An 8,021-nucleotide genomic window follows, 5' to 3' on the forward strand; every position below is an offset into this window, starting at 1 on the left:
GTAGATCAATGGAACAGAATAGGAGACCTAAAGAGGAGTGCATGTTACTACAACCATCTCATATTTGACAAAGATTCCAAAAATTACATACTGGAAGAAAGAAAATATCTCCAACAAATGTTTACATGTAGAAGAATTAAATTAAATCTATACCTATAAACCATCCCTAAAGGAACTCCAAATAGGTCAAAGTCCTAACCCTCAATGTGAGAGTAAAACTGTTAGAAGAAAGCATAGGCAGTGCCCTACACGACACAGAAATAGGAAAGAGTTTCCTAAACAGGGTTCTTTCCATTCACCCACGAATTAAGTGTCACTTGGGAATTGACAAACTGTACTCCACGAAACTAAAAAGCTTGTATATCACAGGAAACCATGAACCAAGTAAAGAGGAAGCCCACTGAGCTGAGTGGGAGAGAATCTTTGCTAGCTATACATCTGTTAAAGGATTCACAGGTATAACATGAAAAGAACCCCAAACCCAAAGAATCAAGAAAATAAATGACCCAATTAAAAAACGGACTATGGATTTGAACAGAGTTGTCAAAAAAGAAGACATAAAAATGATTAAGCAGTATTTCAAAAATGGTTCAAGATCCTTAGCAATCAGGGAAATAAAAATTAAAATTATCTTGAGGATTCATCTTACCCCAATGAGAAGGGCCAAGATCAACAACAACAACAAAACCAATGACAAATGCTAGGGGGCATTTGGGGAGAAGGGAACCTTCACTCACTCTTGGTGGAATTGGAAATTGTTGCAGCCACTCTGAAGATCAGTGTGGAGAATTCTCTAAAAGCTAAAATAAGATTTACAAGACTCAGTGATAACTCTCCTTTGATGGGAGATGTTATTCAGTAAATTATGTTTCTCATACTGGTTGATGAATAAAGTACTGTTGGCCAATAGGAAAGCAAGATAGGCAGAACTAGGAGACAAGGAGGAAAGAGGAAGTAAGAGGGAGGAGTCAAGATGGAGAGTCTGGAGAGGGCAGAACTGCCAGCTGCCTCTCTCCTGATAAGACCACGTGGAAATACATAGATATGGATTAATACTTAAGACAGAGCTAGCCAATAAGAAACTAGTACTGGGCCAACAGCATTATATCAAATACAGAGTTTCAGTGTATTAAGTGGGGCTGGCTCAGCGGCGGGTCAAGACCAGTGGTGGGAGGAAAATACTCCTTACACTCCTTGACATCTACCTCAAGGACTCTACCCTATTACAGAGGTACATGCTCAGCTGCATTCGTTGTTTCTCCATTCACAGTATCTAGGAACTGGAAATAACTTAGATGCCCTTCAGTTAATGAATGGATAATGAAAACGTGAACTATGGGGCTGGAGAGATGGCTCAGTGGTTAACAGCACTGGTTGCTCTTCCAGAGCTCCTGAGTTCAATTCCCAGCAACCACATGATGACTCACAACCACCAATAATGAGATCTGCTGGCCTCTTCTGGTGTGCATACAAAACATTGCACATAATAAATAAATCTTAAAAAAGAAAAGAAAATGTGAACTAAATGCACAATGTAATTCTATTTAGCTGTAAAGAAAAATCTATAAGTAAATGGAAGTAATTGGGAAATATCATACTGAGTGCAGTAACCCTGACCTAGAAACACAAACACTACATTCCCTTTCTTATGGATCCTAGCTCTGAACCTTTGGATCTGAGCCTATAGTCTGGAGTAACTACAGAAACCAGGAAAGTAGAGAGGGACAATTGGTGGGGCAGGGCAGAAGGACCTAGAGAGAGGGTTAGTAGGATATTGATGCTATGAATAGCAAAAGGGGGATGTGGGGAGCAGGGAGGAAGAAACAAATAATACTAAGGATATCTGAAAAAGCCATAGGGAATCATTGTATTTAAAAGTTTACTTTCAGTTCACTGTGTGTGTGTGTGTGTGTGTGTGTGTGTGTGTGTGTGTTATGATAGTTATAGAAGAAGAGGTCATAAAATTGAGAGGGGATGGGTACTAAGGAAGTTGGTGGGGGATAGGGTGCAGGTAGGTGGAAGGGAGCTAGGAGTGGGAATGATGTAAATACAGTATTTATGTATGAAATTCTCAAAATGATACAAAAAGGTAAAAGCAGTCTAGTTTATTTTCAAGTTTCACAAAGCATCAATACAAAAATTGCGCAAACATAAAAGAGAAAAATAGAAGATTGGTCTCATTTCGGAAAGTATATTCAAAATCATGGTAAAAATTGGGTCAGTTCACAGGAAGTCCAGAAAAACAATATTTAATAGCAAATGGTTTTTGTACTCATCAAAAGAAGCTATAGTTTGGCTGTAGGAGAAACATGGTTGAAATAATGAATAGGTAACATGGCATTGTGTGAAAAGCACACAGCGTTGTGTAAAACCCTGCACAGAAGCAATGCTTTTTAAAATAACCTAATGCATGAAGGTAAGGGGACTAGAGGACATGCTGGCTGTTAATGTTTCCTATCATCAGAAAGCGCTCCAAATATGTATCATGCACGCACTCTTGCCAGGAGCTGAGTTAGGCTCTGCCTCCCTGCCCTCTCTGATGGTGAGATGGGAATATCACCCTCACTTCCTCAAAGACTCGCAGAAAACAGTGTGTGTCCAAATGTCAACATTCTGTGAACATGGCGAATTCTGCAATCAAAGATTCAATATCATTGTGCTCTTTCCATAGACTATGTACTTCATGGTTTGGTCAAACCTTAATACTTATTAAAACTGAACTACAAACCTTCCATGGAATATTTGCACGTGTCTATTTCTTTCTCAGCCAAGGAAGCGTTAATTGCTCATGCTGCCCGTCACTTTGCTCTTAGCCCTGTTGTGATAATGAGTGAGCACCTCCTATCCTACTATCTGTAAAGCGCTTCCAAGTCCACCCATGCAGTTGATCAGACAACTCTGTTGCTGGGAGTGTCAGAACTGCTCCTGTCTTCTACAGAAGAAGCTGAAAACCACTATCAGAATTTCAGAGGCCATAAGTCAGATGTTTCTAATGCTAAAAGGAAAAAAGAAAAACCTAATATAACTTAGAGATACCAATAACAATTTAAATCAGCAGAAGAAACCTAACTCGACATTAAACAAATTTACATTATGATCAAATAGGACTTATCACAGAAGGGCAAGTTTATTTCAAAAGCAGAAAATTCATTAAAGATTCTAGTAAATTTTTTCTTTTCTTCTTTTTTTATTTTGTTTTGATTTGTTTTTGTTTTTGTTTTTTATTGTTTGTTTTGTTTTGTTTGAGACAGGGTTTCTCTGTGTAGCTGTGGCTATCCAGGAACTCACTCTCTAGGCCAGGCTGGCCTTGAACTCACAGAGATCCATCTGATTCTGCCTCCAGAGTACTGGGATTAAAGGCATTTACTAGCATTGTCATTCTGCATAAAAAATTTTAATGAAAGAAATATTATGATAATATCCACATTTTCTTGGGTGGAGGGAACCCTTGAGAAAAAAAAAAAAACAATACCCTTTTCTGAAAAAAAAAAATCTGAATCCATAAAGACTTCCTTGCCTTGGTAAAATGTATATTCCTTAGTTTTAAAGCTGTGATCATCATTGGAAAATACTGACAAAGAGGAACAAAGCATTTTGCCCAGGCTTGCTGTTATCACAGAACAATGGCAAATCATACCAATGAATTTGTGAACTGAAATTCAGAAGTCAAATTACTCAGAGGATTGTTCTTGGAGAGTTGAGAAATTAAGCTACTTTTGAACATAATCTATGGATTATTTTCCTTCATGCTAAAGGTAAAAGAGACCTCTAACTATTAAAATTTAATCAATAATAACCTCTTGAAAAGTAGGTTAGCCATTCTTAATTTTCTTTTATATATTCTAGCAGCTGGACAAATAAATACATATATATGTAGTTACTAATGGGAGGGAGATATCTTGTGGTTGGAAAGGATACTGGAAAATATGTAATGAGTCCAAAATTACAGATAGCAGTTTGAACTATTGAGACCAGATGGTCACGTAGTTAGTAATGGACATAGAAAAGTCAGTCTGTCTCTTCATGTATGAATATGTCCTGTCTATAACTCCAATATTTGTATATGTAGTAGTTAAGTGTGGGTCTCTCTATTTCTCTTTTCCTCTCTCCCACTTTTATTTCTTCTGTTTTTCCCACTCCCTGAGTCCTGTCTTACAAGATGACCTAGAAGCACTTATACCCCAGTAGAAGTAAGCACACTTACACTCTTAACATGAAGCCTTATTTTACAAATGCTGTACTTCCCTAAAAGGAGCCAGACATCTTTGGGGAAAAGGCAGACTAGATCTGGGTTGGAAAAAGAACATGACAGATTGGGAAAACATTGTGATACATAAAAGTAAATAAGCAACAAAAGGTGATGAGACATATATCAGAGCAATACAGGAGCTTGGAGGAGCTCCCCCTGTCAAAGCCTGACACAATCTGAGTATTAAAATGGAGAAGACAATATAGGACTGCGAACTGTTGTTAAAGCATCGAGGATGCATTGGTGGTACAATAAACAAACTTGAGAAAGGTAAACTCCGCCTTACAGAAGAGTATCAGCTCACAAAAGGGGATAGAATGATGGAAACATAGACATCAACACTTGGTAAACATCGCTATAACTGAGGAAACTTAGTGACTCATCCCCAGGATCTGTGTTTTGAAACAAAAGGTAAAATACTGTGTAGTAGGAAAACCTACAGTAGGGAAAAGTCACATCATTGAATGGTTCAGGCAGACACTGCTGGAGGTGCTGGCCTTTGCCCTGTGCCCATCTAGCTCTGTGTGGATGACCTGAACCTGACTCATGCAAGCCACTCTAACAACTCTAAGGGTAGGGACATTTCTACTCAGCAGCTGCTCTGCACCCTACAAAGCTGCCAAGATTGGAGAAAACAAAAACCCTGAAATTCTTCAATATACTGGAAGTAAAAAGAAAACAAGCATCCACAAAACCCAACTCTAAACACCAGTTATCTCAGTGCATGGGAGGTTAGAAAGGAGCATTACCATAGTTTGAAGCCAATCTGGGCTGCAAGGTGAAACTGTTTTAAACAAAAGCAATAAATAAAATAAAATTTGAAAACACAATAAATACCTTAACTTGACATGACAGTACATTCCTTTAACACTGGCAACTATGTACTGCAATCCAGAAATTCCACTGCTAGAACTTTCCCATTCCATTACAATTATAAAAAGTGAAAGCTGCAAAAGAAATGTTTATATAACTTAGCCCATGACACAGTTATAAATTATCCTATGACACATTTATAAATAATGGGAATGATGCATATATAAAATAAATAATATTTTTGCTTGGTGAAATGTGACACAACTATAATAAAGGATGAGTGATGTGTGCACAATAAAAATTCAAGTCAATGCGTGTTGTGGTTTGGATACAAATTGTCACCTGCAGACTCGTGTGACTCATGTAAGAGGACTTAATACTCAATGCCGCATTGTTCTGGGGGGCAGACTTTAAGATGGGATTGGATCACAAGGGCTCAATTCATCAATCCATCCATGAATTCAGAGTTGAATGAACTATGGGGGGTTGGGTCCAAGTTGTAGTAAGTAGGTCTCAGAGAGCTTGCTTGCGCTTGAAGGTGTCTTGTCTCTGGTCTCTCATCTCCTCCCCTCTCCCTCGTGTCTCCTTGCTCCTCTCCTCCCCCACCTCCTCTTCGGTCCCCTCTTTGCTCCCCTCCCTGTCATCCTTCTTCCCTTTCACCCCCCCTGCCTCCTAGTTGCCATGAGGTGAGCACATCTTTCCACTGTGATGCTCTGTATAGTAGCAGAAGCAACAGACCCAACTGGAAATGTTCAAGCCATGAGCCAAAATTAGTCCTTTTTCCTGTAAAGCATTTCCTCCCGAGTTTCACAGCAAGCAGAAGCTAACACAGAAGGCTGGAGGTGGTCAAGATGAAGGGCGGAGTGATCAAATGCAGGCAGTGACGAGCCTCCCCTCTGGGAAGGGCTGCCTATGTGCTGCTTTCTAAAACAGTTTGGAGCAAGCGCAGAAGAAACCATTTATGGAGAGGGGGAAGTAGACATGCAGAAAGAGAATGTTTGCCTTATTTTAGGCGTTTTCTATCACCTGAATTATCTATGCGAGGCACTTTAAGTAATAAATAATCACAATAAAACAAAGGGATAGTAGTGTCCTTAGGACATCCGGGTGCCTCAGATAGTCCACAGCGCTTCCCACAGACTAGTTCATTTAATTTCCACACCTCTATAGATAGTAACTACCATTATCCCCTCTTGGCACATCAGGAAATTCAAATGCAGAAAGTTAAGCTAGCCAGGCAGAGAGAAGCACACCTGTAATCGTAGCCTTTGGGAGATCTTGGATTCAAAAACAGAAGAGGGAAAAAATAGAAAAGGAGAAATAAGCGAGTGTGCTATGTCACACACTGTGGAAGGGAAATTAAATCAAGATCTGCAATCTAAACCCGTGTTTTCACACATTGCTCTTATTGTGCCCCCCCTTTTTTAATAGCACAATATAAAACCAAGCCAGATGTACTGGCTCACACCGGTTATCTTGGTGCAGGAGAGGGTGAGCCAGTATGATTGCCACGGTTTAAGGCCAATCTGGGCTGCAGAGTGAGCTAGCTCCAGGAATGCCTGGGATATAACAGGTGAGACTATTCCAAACAAAAGCAATACGTAAAATAACATTTGAAAACAAAATAAATACTGTAACTGCACATGATGGTACATGCCTATCATCCTAGCACTTAGGAGGCGGGGCTAGGAGGGTTAGTAGTTCAAGCTACAAAAGGTCTTTGAAGCCCTGTCTGGGCTATATAAGACCCTGTCTCTAATTAATTAATTAATATCATAATGTAACAGAAGACCCAAGTTTGGTTCTTAGCACCAGCATGAGGCAGCTCACAACTGTCTGTCACTCTTCCTACAATGTACCAAGTACCTCTTTTGACCTCTGTGATCACTGCAGACATCTCTCTCTCTCTCTCTCTCTCTCTCTCTCTCTCTCTCTCTCTCACACACACACACACACACACACACACACACACACACTGAACAGGTCACCATAAATTTAAAAATTAAAAGGCAACAGATAATCTTGATGAATATAATTCCATGCCCTAACATTGCCTAATATTGTACTGATTTTCTTTACCAAATTGTTCAAACTGCAGTAGCTTCTTGTGCAGTGGTCCTCTACCATTCCTAATGCTGGGCCTCTTTAATACAGCTCCCCATGTTGTGGTGATCCCTCCCACCACAGCCGTAAAACTGTTTTGGTGTTACTTCATGTAGTTTTGCTACTGTTATGGATCGAAATATAAATACCTGATATGTGACCCCTGTGAAAGGTGCCTCACAAAGGCACAGATTGAGGAGCCCCTGTTCTAGAGACCCCTCCCCCCCACACTAATATGGAGTGTATCCATTAGGTCTTCAGACTTTCCCTCTGCTGAGTCCCATGTGGTTAAGTGAATAGGTCTAGTCTGGTGATTTCGAGAAGCAAACGGTGCCATACACACCTCCAGCAATTCCTCTGCTGCATTCTATAGAGGTTGATGCATGATACTAGCTTCATCTGTTTAATTATTTTTATAATTTTCCAAGTGTTTTTTATGTTTTCTTTAGATTATTAATACATTTCTAGATGTGTGTTTTAAAAATTTATTGACATCTTCCAGTTATTCATTTCTCCAGCAATGCCCTTATGGTCAAATGTCACTGGCACATTGTAGTTTTGACTTACCTCTCTGTGCTTGGAACAGGGTTCTGTGATCTGGTGTGGTGAATGGCCCAAATGCCCTTGACAAGAGTTTGCATGTTGCTATTTGTTTGGTGAACTGTTCTACCGACAAGATTAGATGAAGTGTCCTGGTGGTATCTACCTATACCTTTGAAAAGCATACATGGAGGACTGTCTGTGTGGGTTTTACATGATTGTGTCTTTCCCCGTGTGTATGAAAACTGGTTTGAGATGACTATATCTTATTGTTATTGGATATTCTTGATGAATATATAAACATTTAACATTTTTA

Source organism: Phodopus roborovskii, unplaced genomic scaffold (assembly GCF_943737965.1).
Source record: "Phodopus roborovskii unplaced genomic scaffold, PHOROB, whole genome shotgun sequence".
In the NCBI taxonomy this organism is placed as follows: Eukaryota; Metazoa; Chordata; class Mammalia; order Rodentia; family Cricetidae; genus Phodopus; species Phodopus roborovskii.